The sequence below is a fragment of the Coenobita brevimanus genome, chromosome 1, assembly GCF_032717465.1.
Source record: "Coenobita brevimanus isolate Jiangsu-jjx chromosome 1, ASM3271746v2, whole genome shotgun sequence".
NCBI lineage: Eukaryota > Metazoa > Arthropoda > Malacostraca > Decapoda > Coenobitidae > Coenobita > Coenobita brevimanus.
In genome coordinates this window covers 37,685,644-37,708,106 of record NC_136954.1, presented here as the reverse complement: position 1 = coordinate 37,708,106, position 22,463 = coordinate 37,685,644, and positions in this window count along the sequence as shown.

Here is a 22,463-nt window from a genome sequence, read left to right as displayed (position 1 = left end):
ATGCTGGTCGTCAACGTGGTAAGAGGTGATGGTGGTGGTGGTGGTTGCTGCTGTGGTTATAAGTAGTGGTTGTGATTTGGGTGATGGTGGTGGTGATGGTTGCCATTGTTGTGGTGTGGGCGATGGGGACTGTTGTGATGAGGAGAGTTGTTATTGTTGTTCTTGTTGTTTAACCCCCGTCATGCCTGGCCAAGCAGACCTGTCGACCGAAGGTAAACAACTGTCCCTATGGAGTCATCCCACAGGTTCCCTACACTGTTGGTGTGTCTGCGTCTTAGTGTGGTATATGCTGTCCAGCGCTCTTTAATGAATGTTATATTTTGTGGGTCTGTTCTATAAGCGGGGAAGGTGTCAGCTGTGATTCCACCCAACCCATGTCTAAGCTAACTGAAGAAGGCTGGGTGATGTCCTGCTCTAAGCCTAGCCTGGTGATCTTGGTCAGCTCTGTTGAAGGGTACTTCTGATGGGTGGAAGTCAGGAAGGGGTGGCTTGTAGTATAGTGTTCTGATCGAGGTGTTGTATTGCCCTGCGCATGAGTTGAGAGTGTAGGTGTTTCTTCATTGATAGTGTTGGATTGTCTGGAGGTGAGATGTAACTGAAGAGAGTCTGGTCATGTTTGTGTACTGATTGTAATATCCCTAGTTATGTTGTGCCCCCTCCCCACCCCCATTCTCTCTCTCTCTCTCTCTCTCTCTCTTTTCCATTACAGATTTATGGGTCTATTCGGATGGTGGTGACGGGGATGTGACATGATAAGATACACTCACACCCACATTTCCTGACACTCATCACACCCACATACTCTCCTTTAGGTCCACAATCTTTCACAAACTTTTGCACTTACACACTCAAGACATACCTGCTCCCACACCCTCCCTCTCTCAAAGACACACTCTCATACTTACACTTCCCAGCACCCATTCTGTCTACATTTACCCAGACTTTCTCCACGTCCAGTTCCCACACTTGTATTCACACACACACACACACACACACACACACACACACACACACACACACACACACACACACACACACACACACACACACACACACACACACATTCTTCCACCACTGACCTTATATTTTCTCTCATTCCAGCCATTCATAAATCCCACTACAGTTCTTCTTTCATGGAAGTTTTACATTCTGAAGAAGGCGCGAATAAAATCCGTGCCTTCTTCAAATAAATTATTCAATTTAGGGGAGACTTTTGGATCTGGGGGGAGTAGATAGTCTTGTTTTATCATTTTCACTCTAAATCGTTCCTAAGTTAAATCGTCTGAACTTAGTGATAAAAAAATAAGCATGTACTAACGCCGAAGATGAGATTCTGTTCAATGTTTTGTGTCCGGAGACGTTTTGTATTTATACCGGTTGCAACCGGACGATCATATTCTACTTTGGAGAACCCTATTGTTGGGAAAAACAAAAATACCCCCATAAAGGATGTCCAATGATTCAAGGGGTTCAAAGTGTTATGTCTAAGGGGAATTATTTATTTTTACTTTTATTCTTTTTTTAGGGAGTATACTATACTCTGTTCACTTTAACTTGACCTATGCTATTGATCAGTCCAGCCTTAATAATTTCATTATGGCTGGAACACTTGGGTACTTGAATGAAGCAAGGGAATTCCTAGCAGTCCCAGGCTCCATAATCTGTCTCAGGTAACGCTTTCTCTGCTACGGGTACACCTGGGTCCGTATTCTCGTTGATTATGGAAGCTCCCTATTACCTTTTTCCTAAATGACTTGTGTATTACACCATATTGTCCACTTCTGTGTTACATAGTTCCTTCCAATATTACTATACTCTGCATACACAACTTACTAAAGGATATAAACCAGTCATATCCAAAAGTATATCGCTAAGGATGAGATGTTTGGGAATTTCGTTAACCAACGAGAATACAAGTTCTGGTGATACTATTTAGGATATCACGAAACGATTTTGCTCAGGTGAGAGATATCCTCGCAGTCGAAGGGTTAATTCAGATTTATAACAAGAAATTAACACTAGAATATGGTGCTAATCACGAAAGGGAGTTTTAGTAAGGAGTAAGGGCCGGTATATTGTCTTACTCTGCCACCGAACTACGAAAATAAGGCTGCAAAAGGAAGAAAATCTGAGACAAATTAAAGTGGAAGGACTATATTACTTTTTTCTTCACTTCGTTCTCTCTCTCTCTCTCTCTCTCTCTCTCTCTCTCTCTCTCTCTCTCTCAGTTATTAATCTCACTCTCATGCCTTATATCGAGGCGAGAGTTAATATCTGACGTGTAATTTTCATATCAACAAAATTCAAAAGGTGAAAAATACTGAGAACTTTTAAGGATAAAATTTAATGTTAGTATATAACACCAGCTGCTTTTAATTAAAGTCATGACAGCGCCCAAGCCTCTTTTTAAAATCAGTTTTTGTTCAGGAATATTGAGCATTTTTCACGTTTGATGTTATCGTATTTTTTCATCCGCACCCTCCCACAAAGAGAGAGAGAGAGAGAGAGAGAGAGAGAGAGAGAGAGAGAGAGAGAGAGAGAGAGAGAAAGAGAGAGTGTGTTCAGTCTGGCTGGCAACATGGCTGGTACAATTTTTTCTTCTTACTTCAACTTGGTACAGATTTTCGTCCATTTTCCAGATTATTTCACGTAAAAAACTGGCAGAAAAAAAAAAGTGTTATGACGTTCCATCCTTCCCATAGCACTTCTTTGTGACTAGCATCATGTTCTCATTATTATATTGTTACACCTCAGAATTTAAGATGGAGAGACAGCAATTTTAGGCCAAGTAAAAGTGAAAAGGGTATACGGTAGTTGATGCTTCCAGTACACAGGAACTATATTGATTAAAACGTAATATTGCCATCCCGATCTACGCCCCGTCTCTCTCTCTCTCTCTCTCTCTCTCTCTCTCGTTCAAGTCCACCGGTATGCGGCTCTTGCCAACTTCATCTGCGGGTAACTTTACCCGAATTTCAGCGAGATAAAAGATCCACAAAAGTTCATTCGTATTTACTTTCACATCAGCGACTGGCGTTGGAAAAGAGTATATTGGACCAAACTCTACCATGAAATCAAATTCGTCTCCGCTGTGGAAAGAAAACGAACTAAGGGTGACTCTCTCTCTCTCTCTCCATGTATGTCACTGTACCTTTTTGCTCACATGTACCCCTCCTGCTTTGCCCTCAGCGACAACGTTCATAGGAGTGTTCGGGCTTGTACTGTATGGTAAATAATGAATATAAATTAAAGTATAAATAAATAACTAAATAAATAAAAATAAATAAACAAAGGAGCCCTGACCATTCCAGGTTAGCCCCATCAATTACGCTCAGGCTATTGTCTCCCGCCGAACCACGAAATTGGACAGGAAATTGTGTGTAGGCTATACTGAATGAACACAACTATGACATTCATGGCGGAATTAATATTTCCGAATAGTATAGTCACATTCATGGTTTACTCTGTCTCACAATATACGTGGGATGACATGGGAATATTCAGAAAAAAAGGGAACACGATAAAGCAGATAGCACTTTATACCGATTGCGTCCTAGTACAACGGGGTTATTATCATTATTATTATTATTATTATTATTATTAATTGATATATCTCTTACAAACTGGAGATGAATTTTTCAGCTTAGGGAGGACTTAAAGGAGTTACTGAAGGCTTTATCAACCGCCCCTCCCAGCTTGAAAATTTCCTCTAAGCGAACAAAAAGAAAGAAAAAAAAAATGGAGATAAGAATAAGCAAAAAGATACTACGGCCCTTATTCTTGTGGGTTAAGAGAGCTTTCTAACACGTTTCCTAAGCGATTTATTTTGTTTATTACTCGTAGATCTTGTTATATAAAGCCGTCCAGTATCGCCATACTCTGCCTAACTAACGCAGAGAAGGATATTAAGCACCCATATAAAAAATAAATCACTAAGGAAGAGGTGTTAGGGAGCTTCCTTAACAGAAGCGAATATGAGCCCAGATTTGAGCCATGTCCTCGTGGAATTAGAAGGCTCCCAGTACTTCTTCATTATCATTTCAGTTTTGTATAGTCCATGTTACCCCTTCAGTCCCATTACGTCTTTTTCATTTTATTCTTGCAGTTTCCATATTGCTTCGTTCAGCTTTGGAGACACATTAGAATTCAAGTGATTGGATATAGCATTCATTTACCTTTTTACCTCATTCTTCATTCACCGTACATGTATTTCTGCTGCATTCACTGTTATGGTATGTTTGTCTGTCACACACACACACACACACACACACACACACACACACTGTTGTTCAGATAGTAAGAAAACAAAGTAGCGCAAAAATGCGGAAGATCAGCTGATCAGTTGTTTAGTCTGCGACTCTGCGCCAGGGAATGTACTGTAAGTAGAATCTGTGCTCTTAGTGCTGCATGATGGCCTACTTTAGTAAAGAAAATTTGGAAAAGAAAAGGGATAAAGGTAGAAAGCAGGATGATGATTTCTACCAAGAACTGGTTGAAATGGAGACTTACAATAAACTGGTGAAACGAGTAAGCAGATTAGAGATAGCTTTTCAGAATGAAATTGATGAAATTATGAAACAGTTGCACTGGCAGAAGGAAGAAATAGAAAAATTAGGAAAAGAAGTCAATAAGGACACAACAATAGATGAGCTGACAGTAGAGGTGGGTTCACTTAGGAGGAAAATTAGTGAAATGGCAGGTACAGTAGTCAACCACGAGAGTATTCTGGAAGAGTTCAGAAATGGTACAGAGACAATTAGGCATGCAAGCAATCTGATAGATCAGAGCAGGGATGTTGAGGAGAAGATAACACAGGTGAATGAAGCTGTGCAAAGCTACAAAAATGATGTGGAAACCACATATGCTGAAATGGTGAAAGTAAAGAAAGACTTAGAAACAAGGGTGGAAGATAAAAAAGATTAAAAAGGAAGTGATAAGAATAATCCAAAACAACCCTAAATTGGTCAGAGATTCAGTAGATATCAACAAATCTATAGTAATCACTGGTATAGAAGAGGAAGAAATAAGAAACAAGATCTCGAGAGACAAAAAGGAGATGGCAAATGTAATGAGCATATTGAAGGAAGTATCAGAGGAAATCTGTAATAAAGACATAGAGGAACACAAAAAGCTAGGGAAATACGAGAGAAATAAGTCAATGCCCCTAAAGGTAACCTTCCAGAGTGTAAACATTGTGGAGGAGATACTAAAAAATGCAAAGAAACTCATGGAAAAAGAGGATTTCAAAAATGTATGGATAAAAAAAATGTCTAACTCAAGAAGAGCTGAAATAACTAAAAGAGAAGAGGGAGGAAGCAAAAACAAAGAACGAGGGAAGATCAGAGGAGGAGAAGAATACATTTTTTTACAAAGTAATCAGATTGCAGGTTCGAAAGTGGTACATAAACAGGAGGGAATAAAAAGGTGGAAGGTAGTAAAACCAAGTCATGACAAGTATGTAAATAAGATGATTAAGTTCATGTACTCAAATGTGAATGAAACGTATCTAAATTATTAGAGATGAATAATTATATAAGGGAAAATGAACCACATATAATCACAAGGATATCAAATGACATCTTAAACTTAGAGGACTACGATATATGGAGAAGAGATAGGAACTTGAAAAAAGGAGGAGGAATTATAATATTAGCAAAGAAAAATCTAAAAGTCAAAGAAATAGAACCAGATATACCCTCACAAGTAGAATTGATTGCAGTAGAGATCAATACATCTGAAGGGAAAGTAATGGTAGCCAATTTGTACATGCCACCCAGATCAAACACATGGGAAAGAGGCGAATATGAGGATGTGGCAGAGAATACAATTCAGAGTTTAAGAGCATTACTACATAGTGTGGAAGAGAAATCGGAAAGAATTATACTAACTGGAGATTTTAATACAAATATAAATTGGAATATTCTAGATATAATAAGCCAAGAAAGCTTTTGGGACGAAAAGCTCCTGGATCTCGTGCAGGAGTTTTTCCTAACGCAACATGTAAGGGAAAACATCAGATAAAGAGGACTCGATGCACCTTCAGTGCTAGATCTTATATTTACTAGGCGATAAAACAATATTGACAGTTTCATGTATTACCCTCCATTTGGCAAAACTTACCATGCAGTACTAAATTGCAACTTCAAGGCTGCGTATGACATAGTTAACAGCAATGAAAGTTACAAAAAGAGCCTAAACTATAAAAACGGAAACTATCGTGACCTAAAGAAGTACTTCTTAGAAATTAATTGGGAAAAGGAGCTTAGAGGACAAGATTTAAATGCTATATATAAAAAATTCTGTGAACTTTATGAAATAGGAGTCCAGAAGTACATCCCACAGCACAAAGAAGCAGAAAAGAAAATTAAAGAAATGGTTTAATACTGAACGTACAAAAATAAAAAGAAAAAAGAGATTTGTTGTAGAATAGATACATAAGACACAAGAGTGAGAGGGCATATAACAACTATAAACAGGCAAGAAACGATTATACAAGAATAAGGAAGGAAGCCCCAAAACAGTTTGAGGAGGATATGATAAAAGTAGTGATCAACCGAAGCTATTTTACAGCTACATCAGAAGCAAAACCATAGTAAAAGATAAAATACAATCCATTATGGATGAGCGGATCACCTACTGTATACACAAGAGAAAGATATTAGTGAAGCACTAAACAAGAATTTCCAGTCAGTTTTTACAGAAAAAAATAATTTTGAGAGGGATGATATGGAACAGGCATGCCCACACATATTACCAGATATACAAACATCAGAAAAAGAAATACAGGAGGAGCTAAGTAAATTAGACAAAGGAAAGCAAGTGGTCCTGATGAAATTTCATGCTGGGTGCTACATAAATGTGCAGAGGAGTTAAGTAAACCATTATTATTAATTTTCAAGGAATCCTTGGGACAAGGTAAACTACCTGATATTTGGAAGAAAGAAAACATTGTTCCTTTATTCAAGAAAGGAAATAGACAAAATCCACTGAACTACCGACCAGTATCACTAACCAGTGTTGTAAGCAAGGTATTAGAAAAGCTGATAAGAAAAGCTTGGGTAAATCATCTAGAAGAACACAATACGATAACAGAAAAACAGTTTGATTACAGAAAAGGAAAATCTTGTGTTACTAATCTGTTGAGCTACTATGATAGAGTAACATAAACATTACAGAAAAGAGAAGGATGGGTGGACAGTATCTATTTAGATTTTAAGAAAGCATTTGACACAGTACCACACCAAAGGCTTTTATGGAAACTGTACCATCAAGGAGGAATTCGAGGCAAACTGTATTTTTGGATGCAAGATTTTCTCAAAAAAGGAGAAATGAGAACAGTTCTAAGGGGAAATTACACATCATGGAGAGAAATGACTAGCAGAGTTCCACAGGGCTCAGTGCTGGCACCAATCATGTTTTTAGTGTATATAAATGATATAAACAGTAACACTGGAAATGAGAGCTATCTAAATATGTTTGCCGATGATGCAAAAATACAAAGGTCAATTACTAATGCAGACTCTTGTAAAGAGCTACAAGAAGAATTAAATAAACTTCATGAGTGGAGCAATACATGGCAAATGGAAGTCAATGTGGACAAGTGTCATTAAATCAAGTTTGGTAAAAGTGGAAAAAGACCTGATTGGGATTATAAGTTAGGAAATAAAACCCTACACACATCAGAAAGAGAGAAGGACCTAGGTGTGATTATTAATAATAGACAATCTCCGGCTGACCACATCAGTGAGAAGGTACGGAACATGTATACACTGCTTGCAAATATGAGAATAGCATTCTCATACGTAAATGAAGACATGCTAAAGAATGATAATAACATCATTCATCAGACCAACCCTGGAGTATGCATCAGTAGTCTGGAGTCCCCACCTCAAAAAACAAATAGATAAGATTGAAAAAGTTCAAAGGGCCGCTACAAGATGGGTACCAAGCTTAAGGGATCTAAGCTACGAAGAAAGACTAGAAAAACTGAATCTGCCTACACTACAGGAGAGAAGGAAAAGAGGAGACATGATTATGATATATAAATGCATATAAGGGAAGGAGAAAATAGACATAAATGATTACATAACCTATGGGGATACATCAGCAATTGGACACTGCAAAAGACTGCATAAAAAGAGAGGCGATAAAGACGCAAGGAAATTTAGTTTCCCAAATAGAGCAATTGATCAGTGGAATGCACTACCGAATGAAATAGTGTGTGCCAAAACAATTCATAAATTTAAGGATTTGTACAATACATATGGTTTAAGACACGGGACAGTACGAGCTTGACTCATTCCTGTAGATACAATTAGGTAGGAACACACACAGAGCAAAGCAATACCCCTCTCTCTCGCTATGGTTAATTACTTCACACCGACACAACCAGATGTTATTTATAGCTTTCTGTAGCCCCATCACCTGGAGAGATCAGTCTTAAATCTAGTAGTAGAAAAAAAGGCTGAAGAAAAAATATGTCGTTGGAATGAAGGGACCACACGTTGTTTACTAGGATTTCTCTAAGCATGCCCTCCCATCCCTTCAACCTGAGGACCTCACTTCTCTTTTATTCTTGTAATTTTCTAACGATTATAAGTATAAGTATATTAGGATAGGCTGTCAGAAGTAAAGGGGTTAGTTAAGTCCTTCAGTAACTCCGTGCTTACTATCTTGTATGTAAAATCGTCCAGTAGCATCAGGAATAAAGTGAAAAACACGTCCTTGGCCTGACAAGAAAACCCTTTGACTTCTCTTAGTTCAGTGAATATCGCCTGATGTTAGTATGGATGAAATAACAAATTCGTCCATAGAAAAACATATAATTAGGATCATTTTTAACGCCCCAGTTGTGTCATGGTTGGGACAATTCTAGTGCTCTGTATCAGCTAAAGCCAGACACATATGGCCTCACATACAGCATGAACCTATTGTGTTAAAAGGTTAATCTGTTTATTAATTATGTCGCTGATTATGAGTTGTGTCATAATGCGGAGCTTGTGTGATGATCCAGCGAACAGTGTCAGCGTGGAGGAGGGGGAGCGGAGGGGGACAGGGTGAAAGGGAAGGAAGCAGGAAGAGCGGGTGCGGGGAGAGAGAGGGGCAGGAAGAAGGGAGGGCGAGAGGCAGGGATGGAGAGAGGTAGGAGGGAGGGATAAATAGGTTGGGAAGAGGCAGGAGACAGGCAAAAATGGGCGTGGGAGAGGCAGGGAATGGACAGAAGCCTGGGTTGGGGATGAAGGAAGAGCAGAGGAAGGGCCGGATGAGGCAAATGGGAAGGGGCAGAGGGGAAAGAGGCAGGGATAGGGGAGGAAAGAGGAAGGTGGAGGGAAGAAAAAGGGAGTATGGGGGAAAAGGAAGGGGGGGAGGGAAATAGGGAGAATGAGGCGGGGAGAAGTATGAAGGGGTCAGGGAACGAAGAAGCAGGGATAGGGGAAGGGGAGAGGGGGAAGGGGAAGGGGGAGGGGGAAGCGGTATGGGAGAGGGACGGGAGATGCAGGGGCTTAAAGGCAGATTTTACATTATAGGATTTGTCGCTGCGGATATGAATACTGATGAGTGTGAGTTAATTTCTTCAGTTGATGTATTTTCTGCCATCACTGGCCTCAGTACTAACAAGGCATATGGGCCTGATGGGGTCCCTCCTGTTGTTCTCAAGAACTGTGCTTCTGTGCTTACACCCTGCCTAGGCAAACTCTTTCGTCTTTGTCTGTCAACTTGTACCTTTCCTTCTTGCTGGAAGTTTGCTCTCATTCAGCCAGTCCCAAAGAAGGGTGACCACTCCCAACCCTCCAACTATCGTCCAATTGCTTTAACGTCCTGTATTTCAAAAGTTTTCGAGTCAATTCTTAATAGAAAAATTTTAAGGCATCTTTCCTATCACAACCTTCTTTCCGATCGTCAGTATGGGTTCCGTCAGGGACGCTTCATTGGCGATCTTCTCACCTACCTTTCAGACTCCTGGTCATCCTCCTTTCGGGACTTTGGCGAAAGCTTTGCCATTGCACTTGACATCTCAAAGGCTTTCGATCGAGTCTGGCATAAATCTTTAATTTCCAAACTGCCCTCCTACGGTTTCTATCCTTCTATCTGTGCCTTCATCGCTAGCTTCCTTTCTGGTCGTTCTATAGCCGCTGTTATAGACGGCCATCGTACTTCTCCTAGATCTATCAACAGTGGTGTTCCTCAGGGCTCTGTCCTATCACCAACTCTCTTCCTTTTATTCATCAATGATCTTCTAAGCTGTACATCTAACCCTATCCACTTATATGCTGATGACTCCACCCTTCACCTTTCCATTCGGTTCCCGCAACGCCCATCTCAACAGTTAGTTCAACAAACAAGGGATGAGGCTATGGCACACCTAATGTCTGACTTGGCTCGTATCTCTGACTGGGGTAAAAATAATATGGTTGTCTTTAATGCATCTAAGACTCAGTTCTTACACCTTTCAACCCGACAAAATCTTCCACAGGTATACCCACTAATGTTTAATAATATTCAGCTTAATCCTACATCATCCTTGAACATGCTTGGGGTTTCATTTACTCGGGACTTGTCTTGGAAAGATCATATTACATCTCTTGTAAAATCTGCTTCCAAGAGATTGGGTGTGCTAAGCCGACTCCGCTCTTTCTTTACCCCTGCGCAATTGTTGACTCTATACAGGGGTTTTATCCGCCCCTGTGTGGAGTACAACTCTCATGTGTGGGGAGGCTCCCCTCATACAGCTCTTCTCAATAGGGTGGAGTCAAAGGCTTTTCGTCTCATTAACTCTCCTCCTCTTACTGACTCCCTTCAACCTCTGTCTCTTCGCCGCACTGTTGCATCTTTATCTCTTTTCTATCGCTACTTTAATGGTCACTGCTCCTCTGAACTGTCTGCTTGCATTCCTCCACCTCTACGACGGGCGCGTAGCACCCGTCTGGCAGCAGACTCTCATCCTTTTTCTGTCCAACTCTCTAATGCAAGAATTAACCGTTACTCCCAGTCTTTCATTTATGCTACAGGTCAGCTCTGGAACTGTCTCCCTCTGTCTGTATTTCCTGCTGCCTATGATCTCCAGTCTTTCAAACGCAGTGTGTCCAGGCATCTCAAAATGATCGGATCTTGAATTTGGCTCTATATTGTATTTTGTTTTTCTCTTGGAGGGAACTGTTACTGCGGGCTCATGGCCTTTGGTTCCTTCTTCCTCGCATAAAAAAAAAAAAAAAAATTACCAATTCCCCGCGGCCTTCAGCCTCTATGTTGTTTGACACTTCGTCCTAATTCGCCCTTGGTTAGCATGAGAGAAGGTTAATTCTGGTTTTCACTCCCCCTCTTTGTTTTTAAAAGATCGGATCATGCATTGGATCACATAAAGACTAATGAGATGATAGTTATTGACAGTAAACAACAAAATCATGTGCCCAACTTTATCTCAGCACCATTTTGTACTGGCGATGCATGGCACATGATCAGGGTTGAGATTCACAAAGAAACTTTCGATGAAATACTTCTCTTAATCCAGGTTTGTTTTTGCGGGAAACACAAAGGGATATTGAACCTCCAGGATTGTCCTTCCTTCTACACACAAACACATCCTAGTTACGAGAGGAAAGCTATATGGAAGTTCGTTTTCTTCTTTTTCTTTTTTTGTCTTTCATTTTCGTTTTTCTTCCTCTTCTTCTCCTTCTTCTTCTTCTTCTTCTTCTTCTTATTATTATTATTATTATTATTATTATTATTCAGCAACAAGGTCAGTGCGGAAACTTAAGTTTTCATGTCTTCCTACAAATAAAAACAGATACGAGAGGGTCCTGGTCGTAATGTTATGAATAATTTGGCTTTGGAAATAAGACTCTCTTAGACTTATTTGGCCCATAACAACTTGGTAGCTTCTTAAATGTACTGAAGCCAACGGTGACGGAGTAGTACATAAATTCATCAACACCCTTGGCATAGCGATGCCTTTTTTTTTTTTTTTTTTACCTTATTTATACTGGTCCTAAAAGACGATTCTGTTTACCTGAGGAGAGTTGCAGGTAGTGAAGGGGTTAGTATATATATTTTTAACACTTTTGGCTCGAAATTTGTGCTACAGAGAAGAGTCAGATTGCATGGAGGTAACGAGAATGAAGCAAACAGGGCTCGTATTCTCGTAGGTTGAGGAAGCTCCCTAACCCATTTTCCTAAGCGATTTAATTTACTACACCGGTTGAGGAAGCTCCCTAACACATTTTTCTAAGCGATTTGATTTATTACACCATACTGTCCCATTCGTTTTATATAAATCCCTCCAATATCGCCATACTCTGCATAAACAACGCATAGAGGGATATTAACCAGCCATATCCAAAAATGAATCGCTAAGGAGGAGGTGTTAGGGAGCTTCTTTAATCGACTAGAGTAGGAGCCAAGGACGTCGCTGCATTGAAAGAATTAATGGGAATATGACGGTGAAATAATGTGAAGTATGTTGTTAGAGAGAGAGAGAGAGAGAGAGAGAGAGAGATGGCAGCACTTGACCCAGATGTGATTAAGGCGTGGACAGTTAATGGTTAGGGATTTAGTGTCTATCAGGGTGTGTCAGTGTGTGTGAAGTGTGGTGTCAGTGCATGTCAAGTGTGGTGTCAATGTGTGTCGTGTGGTGTCAGTGCGTGTCAAGCATGGAGGTGCTGTCCGTCTGGCCTTCTATTTGGCTGTGTTCATATGTAGAGTCATTATTAACACCTTTATTCCCATTACTTTAGTTTTCTGTTCTATTTAGTTAAAGGTGGTGTTATTAAGTCGTCCGTTGGAAGTTAAAATTTAACAAACGAAGTTCTCTAAATTCAGCCAAAACCCTGGTCGTGATAGATGTTAGTATTTCTGCTGTCCTGAATTTGTCTTGTGGATAGTATAATATTCTGTTATTAATCGAAAATTTATAGTCGGTGGTTTGCAGTAAAAAAAAAAAAAAAATGGTTCTTTTCGATATTTTCCTTCCACCATTTTGACCCAGTTTCTTGTGACACCTAGATTTTTTTTTTTTTTTTTTTTTTTCTGGCGAACAAGAAACATGGGAGGATATTGTTCTCATTCCGTTGTCATTTCTTTAAAGGAAAGAAACATAAGCTACTGGTAAGTTTTCTCCTGTCACTAAAATCTGCGTTTGCATCAACAGTAGATGTGGGAAAGTTCTGCATTCTCGTTGTCCTTTTTACGAAAAACAAGTCAGTTTCAGGAGAAAATCAAACATATGTTTGTGAATATGGGTCTTGCTTTGTTTGCATCTAAGCAAAAAAAATCTTGAACATGGTAAGCTCCACTGGGGATATACGGAGATCATGAAGCATTCCATAGCAATCTGTGTAATATCATTTGTGTTAATGATTCATTGGCTTTCCACCAAACACGACAGTGGAGGCGGAAACTGAGAAGTGAAAAGATATGTTAATTGGAATCTCAGCCCTCTCATGGTTGAGATTACTATAGCATTCCATTCCAGCTGAAAGCTAGTCTTTGGGGCCAGAGTATTAATACTGTCAGCATTTACCTTTCCATGGTCGGGACATTTTTAACATCCTACTCCAGCTAAATCCAGGCGATGTTATTTAGTTGACAGAGAGTCATCGGACTCGAGAGTTCAGAGAAATGCAACTACTCTGTTATACGTGTATATATATATATATATATATATATATATATATATATATATATATATATATATATATATATATATATATATGTGTGTGTGTGTTGGTTCTACTCACTATTTCCTGCCGGCTTCAGCTGGATGGTTTGGTGGTGGTGGGGGTGGGTGGGGAGCCTTCCTGTTTTTCTCTCATTATCCTTAGTTGACAGAATAGTTTTGTAAGCTAGCAGCCACGAATGGACCAACAGGTATGATGCTGTTCGCTTTCCTTTGTGCCCCACGTACTCTTTTTCTCACTCCTCTTCTTCCGCTTCACCTTCTCCCTTCACATCTCGCTTCCCTCACTACCCCCATCACTTCTCTTTCTTGTTCTCTCTTCTCCCATTCTTGTTTCTCCTTCCTCACCCTCATTCCCTTCCAACCTTTCCCCGACCCCATTCCTCAGTCTCCCCACCCTATATGCTCACTCCGCGTCCTATATCACACTCCCTCCACACTGTCACTCCCTCCCCACCCTTCCCTCCCCACCTCCCACCTCGTTTTTCTCTCCCCTTTCTCATTCCTCCCGAAGTCTTCTCCTCCCCTCGTCCCTCCTCCCCCCGCTTCCCTCTTCGTTTCCCCATCAGGTAGCCTACATCGCTTCCCCCTGCCATCCTCCGTTCCATCTCATCCCTTCATAATTCGATACTTATCCTCCCACACCTCTCTCTCCTATCCTCTTTTATCTTGTTTCTCCTAATCATTCATTCCTCACATCTTTCCTCCTTTCGTCCCCCCAATCCTTCTCAGTCCCTCCCCCTCTTGCCTTTTCACTCCTCTGTCCCTCCTCCCTCAGCGTTTCCCTCCTCCACCTCCTCCATCACACCGGCCTCACTTCATTTCCATTACAAAGCTAAGACTTCAGATAATTACCGCCACATAGTTTATATAATTCCACCAGCACAAGATAGCGACCTGCCTGTTAGTGTGGCCTTATAGACTCCGCCGACCACGGTAGATATTATCCTCCTGTGATGGTAGATATTACCCTCCTGTGATGGTAGATATTAATCTCCTGTGATGGTAGATATTACCTTCTTGTGATGGTAGATATTAACCTCCTGTGATGGTAGATATTAACCTCTTGTGATGGTAGATATTAACCTCCTGTGATGGTAGATATTAACCTCTTGTGATGGTAGGTATTAACCTCCTGTGATGGTAGATATTAACCTCTTGTGATGGTAGATATTAACCTCCTGTGATGGTAGATATTAACCTCCTGTGATGGTAGATATTAACCTCCTGTGATGGTAGATATTAACCTCTTGTGATGGTAGATATTAACCTCTTGTGATGGTAGATATTAACCTCCTGTGATGGTAGATATTAACCTCTTGTGATGGTAGATATTAACCTCCTGTGATGGTAGATATTAACCTCCTGTGATGGTAGATATTAACCTCCTGTGATGGTAGATATTAACCTCTTGTGATGGTAGATATTAACCTCTTGTGATGGTAGATATTAACCTCTTGTGATGGTAGATATTAACCTCTTGTGATGGTAGATATTAACCTCTTGTGATGGTAGATATTAACCTCTTGTGATGGTAGATATTAACCTCTTGTGATGGTAGGTATTAACCTCCTGTGATGGTAGATATTAACCTCCTGTGATGGTAGATATTAACCTCCTGTGATGGTAGATATTAACCTCCTGTGATGGTAGATATTAACCTCCTGTGATGGTAGATATTAACCTCTTGTGATGGTAGATATTAACCTCTTGTGATGGTAGATATTAACCTCTTGTGATGGTAGATATTAACCTCTTGTGATGGTAGATATTAACCTCTTGTGATGGTAGATATTAACCTCTTGTGATGGTAGATATTAACCTCTTGTGATGGTAGATATTAACCTCTTGTGATGGTAGATATTAACCTCTTGTGATGGTAGATATTAACCTCTTGTGATGGTAGATATTAACCTCTTGTGATGGTAGATATTAACCTCTTGTGATGGTAGATATTAACCTCTTGTGATGGTAGATATTAACCTCTTGTGATGGTAGATATTAACCTCTTGTGATGGTAGATATTAACCTCTTGTGATGGTAGATATTAACCTCTTGTGATGGTAGATATTAACCTCTTGTGATGGTAGATATTAACCTCTTGTGATGGTAGATATTAACCTCCTGTGATGGTAGATATTAACCTCTTGTGATGGTAGATATTAACCTCTTGTGATGGTAGATATTAACCTCTTGTGATGGTAGATATTTACCTCTTGTGATGGTAGATATTAACCTCTTGTGATGGTAGATATTAACCTCCTGTGATGGTAGCTATTAACCTCCTTTGATGGTAGATATTAACCTCTTGTGATGGTAGATATTAACCTCCTGTGATGGTAGATATTAACCTCTTGCGACGTCTTTTTAGGTATGTTCCCGCTGCAACCATACGACTTTGTTCAGTGCAAGAAAGGCCTGTTGCATTTGTTGTTATTGTTCTTGTTGTTGCTTCTGCTGCTGTTATTGTTCTTGTTGCTGTTGTTGTTATTGTTGTTATTGTTGCTGCTGCTGTTATTGTTGTTGTTATCCCAAACTTGACGTAAAGCAGGAAGCCAAGCTGAAGTTACTCATCTGCCGTCCACCATCCTCCTTTCGGGGTACAGAAAGGGAGTTGAGGGGCGTTTTTATAGCGGCCGTGACTATATCGGTGCCACCACGTGAAGGCGTCTTTCTCCAGCATCCTTGTAGTATTGGGGTGTGTGGAGTTTAGTGAGAGTAAATTTTTTTTTTTTTTCTCTCTCTCTCTCTCTCTCTCTCGTTCTATAAGTCTAAGCTGGATTTAATCGTCTGGATATAACAATACATTGAAAAACAAATCCCAGGACTCAGTGTGCTAATGTCCCTAATAGGAGAGGAACCTTTGTGTCCCCCCCCCCATTTCTTATCTCTGAGGGACGAGGCAGGTGTTAACGTTATCTTTCCACCTGATTATGCTGAGGGAGGTGACAGCCCCTTCACTACCAGGACGTGTTTCTCGCTTCATTTTTGTGCTATTTACAGACTTTTTTTTCAGCTAAGGAGGGATTTGGAACTGAAGGGATTAATATGGCATTCTTTAAATCCTTGGTTCGTATTCTGTTCGGTTAAGGAAGCTCCGTAACACCCCTTCTTTAGCGATTTATTTTTGAGTATAGGTGGTTAATATGATTTTGTATGATATTTATGCAGAGTATGGCGATAAGGGAATGATTTATGTTACACAGAAGAGTACAGCAAGGTGTAATGAATAAATTAAAGCGCTTAGGAAAGGGTATTAGGGAGGCTTTAGGAACGGCAAGGATTATGTAGTCCCTTCCGTAATCCCTCAGTAACCCTTCAGTAATCCTTTGGTAATCTTTCAGTAATCCTTCAATAATCCTTCAGTAATCAGTCAGTAATCCTTCCATAATTCTTCATTAATCCTTCATAAATTCTTCAGTAATCCTCCAGTAATCGTTCAGTAATCCATCTGTAATCCTTCAGTAATTCTTTCACTACTATACACTGTTCACCTCAACTTGGCCTAAAATCGCCATCTCTCCATCTTGATTACTGAGCTGTAGCAAGTGATTAACGCTAAAATATAGTACTAGTCACGAAGAAGTGCCATGGAAAAGGATGTAGCGCTGCAGCATTGTCTTTTTCTGCCACTGAGCGACGCGAAATAAGCTGCACAAGGACGAAAATCAGGGCCAAGTTAAACTGACTGAACTGTAGGATCTGCTTAGCTAAGGAAGAGTAATATCACTTTCAATGCAGCATTATTATTCATTCATTTTTTTATTTTTTCATTAATTTTTTCGTTTAACCCGTGCTCCCTCAGGACGTGATTTTCTAAGCTAAGGAGAGACGTTGGGAGAGGAACTGATGCAACTCACCAGCTATTTCACAAACAGATTTCTCTCTTTAATGTGGTATGTGTGTGTGTGTGTGTGTGTGTGTGTGTGTGTGTGTGTGTGTGCTGATGGGGTTTTAACACTATCTTTCCACAGTATTATGCCAGTGAGGTGAGAAGCATTAATATCATTTTACCACACTCGTGCGTTTGTCTCTATTCAAACTTTTCCATGAAGTTTAATGAGGGTAAATCCCCCCTCCCGTCTCTCTCTCTCTCAACATTACGATTGATATGCAACCTGATCTTGGTCTAACTCTGCCTCACCCCAGCCCATATCATGCAACAAATATCTCATTGCTACTTAACCCCTCGGCTGCGATGGATTTCACCCAGTTGAATAAAGTCGTTTGGCATGATCAGTTTTCCAGAGCCAAATGAAATAGTCTGGTGGGAATAATCAGCATAAAATACAAAGTTTACATGTTGCGGCGAAAGGATTGACGATTTCAGGCTCGCGTACACTCCCTAAGCTTAATAAAATCGTTTGGCAAAAGCTGTGATGAAACGTTGGAGTAATTCCCACCATAAAAGAGTTAACGGTAGCGCACGGGCAAGAGGGTTTGGTGTTGTTCGTTGTTCATTTATTTATTTATTGCCATAGACAATAATTTACTGACACATTCCGATTTTGGTACACTTCCCCCATTTTTATTTGGTTCAGTGTTTCATCTTATTCCATTTTTTTTTCGCATGGTTTAGTACGAAAGATAGACAATGCTACGACTCTATAGCCTTTCCATGGCTTTTTTTTTTTTTTTTTTTTCGTGGGTGCCACTATAATCTGGTCTTATTGTTACGGCTCAGCAGTGAAGACACAGAGATGACAGTTGTAGGCCACTTTAGTGTAAAAGGAGTTTAACTTCCAGCTCCTCCTCCTCCTCCTCCTCCTCCTCCTCCTGACATCTACTGACATTCACAGCGGCTGAATTTTGATGCAAGAAGGAATCGTGCAGCATCTTCTAAATAAAACTGTCTATTTTCGTGGCACATCTATTAACACTCCCAGGCCCTTCTGACTCACTCTCAGTTCCATGTATTCCTCTGACATTATTTATTGATCACTTGAGTAAATTTTGATAATTTTAATACCTGTAGGCCCCTATGATTAGGATGATTGTTTTCATCTGACAAAAAGATAATGTACTTACCCCGTTCATTTTAGTTTAGCTGATAATAAAAGCAGTCTCAGGCTCCTCACAATTAAAATGCTAAAGTTGTCCTAACCATGGCCGCCATACACAACGAAAATTGATTGAAATTGCAAACCCATACAACCCTATCCCCAATCCAGCCCTGGCCAAAATTAAAATCGTTTGCTCTTTGGTCAGGTACTCTCGCTTTTGACAATTTATTTTATATTGATGTTTTTATTACATTCGTTATAGGTAAGTGATTATTTTGGCCCTATAATTGGTCCGTGAGGCTTGCTTCTGACGACATGTTTTCTTTGACTATCCGGCAGCTGAATGTAAAGCGTACCTATGAAAAAATAATAAAAATAATTATATCAGAAAAATTATGTGCAGATATTTTGGCCGCAATATTGTACGTTTGATTTTTGTATTTCTGGATCCCACTTTTTTCCATTCTTTGGTGAGAAAATAGGTCTAGATGACTACGATGATGATAATGATGATGATAGTGATGTTGATGATTAATAACTGACTGATGATGATGATGACGATGACGATGATTCATGATGATGGTGAGGAAGACGATGATTCATGATGATGAAAATGATGATAATAACGATGTTTTGTTGCATTTTCTTCAGGCATTTACCTTGATTGTTTGTTCATATAATCCAGGACTGATTTCACCTTTGTTGGCAGTACTGCAGTCATTTATATACTAATGTTTCGTTTTCTTCTTCCAGGTAAGTTCTGCATTGCGTACCTGCCACTGGGCGTCGCTGTGGTATGTACTGAACTCGTTTTATGTACTATACTCCATTTTTCATCTGATGGAACTGGGCATCTTCCCTCCACTTGCAAAATTATGGCTGTTTGATAGTCAGTGAACCTTAGTTATGGGATCGGAATGTGCCTACTTGTTCGCGTGTCAAAGACATCTTCCAGTCCCACCAACTTCCACAGCCACCACAAGCACCCACAACCGCCACAAACACCCACAACCAAAACAAACTACCACAACCACCACAAATTACCACAACCGCAACAAATCCACAGCCACCACAAACACCCACAACCACCACAAACACCCACAGCCACCACAAACTACCACAGCCACCACAAACTACCACAGCCACCATAAACACCCACAACCAACACAAACTCCCACAACCACCACAAACTACCACAACCACAACAAACACCCACAGCCAGCACAAACTACCACAGCCACCACAAACTACCACCACCACCACAAACTACCACCACCACCACAAACTACCACAACCACCACAAGCTCCCACAACCACCACAAACTCCCACAACCACCACAACCACCCACAACCACCACAAACTACCACAACCCCCACAAACACTCACAACCCCCACAAACACACACAACCACCACAAACACCCACAACCACAACAAACTCCCACAACCACCACAAACTACCACAACCACCACAAACTACCACAACCACCACAAACTACCACAACCACCACAAACTACCACAACCACCACAAACTACCACAATCATCACGAACTTCACAACCACCACAGACCCCCACAACCACCACAGACTACCACAACCACCAAAGACTACCACAACCACCACAGACTACCACAACCAAAACAAACTCCTACAATCACCACAAACTCCCACAACCACCACAAACTCCCACAACCACCACAAACTCCCACAACCACCACAGACTCCCACAACCACCACAGACTCCCACAACCACCACAAACTCCCACAACAACCACAGACTACCACAACCACCACAAACTCCCACAACCACCACAGTCTACCACGACCACCACAGACTACCACAACCACCACAGACTACAACAACCACCACAGGCTACCACAACCACCACAGACTACCACAACCACCACAAACTCCCACAACCACCACAAACTCCCACAACCACCACAAACTCCTACAAACTTCCACAACCACCACAAACTCCCACATCCACCACAAACTCCCACAGCCACCACAAACTCCCACAACCACCACAAACTACCACATCCACCACAAACTACCACAACCACCACAAACTACCACAACCACCACAAACTACCACAACCACCACAAACTCCCACAACCACCACAAACTCCTACAAACTCCCACAACCACCACAAACTCCCACAACCACCACAAACTACCACATTCACCACAAACTACCACAACCACCACAAACTACCACAACCATCACAAGCTCCCACAACCACAACAAACTCTCACAACCACCACAACCTACCACAACCATTACAAACTCCTACAACCACCACAAACTCCCATAACCACCACAAACTCCCACAACCACCACAAACTCCCACAACCACCACAAACTCCCACAACCACCACAAACTACCACAAACTCCCACAACCACCACAAACTCTCACAACCACCACAGACTACCACAAACTCCCACAACCACCACAAACTACCACAACCACCACAAACTACCACATCCACCACAAAAACATCGACAACCACCACAAACTCCGACAACCACAGCAAACTACCACATTCACCACAAACTACCACAACCATCACAAACTACCACAAACTACCACAACCATCACAAGCTCCCACAACCACAACTAACTCCCACAACCACCACAACCTACCACAACCATTACAAACTCCTATAACCACCACAAATTCCGACAACCACCACAAACTACCACATCCACCACAAACTCCGAGAACCACTACAAACTCCGACAACCACTACAAACTCCGACAACCACCACAAACTCCGACAACCACCACAGACTACCACATCCAACACAAACTACCACAACCACCACAAACTACCACATCCACCACAAACTACCACATCCACCACAAACTACCACATCAACCACAAACTATCACATCCACCACAAACTACCACAACCACCACAGACTACCACATCCACCACAAACTACAACAACCACCACAGAGCCCACCATCCCGACCCCAGGCGAAAAGTAGGCTGCCAGAATAGACCTAATTATATCTCAGTTACCTCTGACAGGCAATTCCCTCAGTAATGAAGGTCTGTATTTCTACGCAATTACCCTCCTAGTTCTAACCTCGCTGGCTTAATTAAAGACCTTTTTAAGGTAATTTGTTCTCTAATCTAATCACCATTCACAGACATGTCTCACGGGTACACAGCCAGACAATAATATCGTTATACTTTTTTGTCGAACAGTTACAGTATGAAGCTTATATAACATTCTGGAAAGTTAATTCGGTTTCAGATATTACTAGATTTTGAAAGTAGCTGCTCACTTCAGCTTATCCTACGTCTTCTTCACACCTCCACCTCATTCACGTACACTTTCCTTGACAGTTCTTCATTCTCATCCTCTCCACATGGTCGAGCCATCTCAGAGTCTTTCCCTTAATACTTTCAGTCAATCCACAACAATCACATCCACATCAATCACGACCAAACCAGTCACATCCACACCAGCCACATCCACACCAGTCACATCCACACCAGCCACATCCACACCAGTCACATCCGCACCAATCACATCCACACCAGCCACATCCACACCAGTCACATCCACACCAATCACATCCACCCCAATCACATCCATGCCAACACCACAGCGCCCCTTCACTTTCTCATTTATCTGTCCTTCTCTCCACGTAAGTGCATATACTCCTTTAGGATAATTCATTTCCATTGCTTTCTTTTTGACAAGTATTCCTCCAACAAGGTCCAAGCTTGATTTCCATCAGCTCAAAGATCACTTCTCCAGCATCT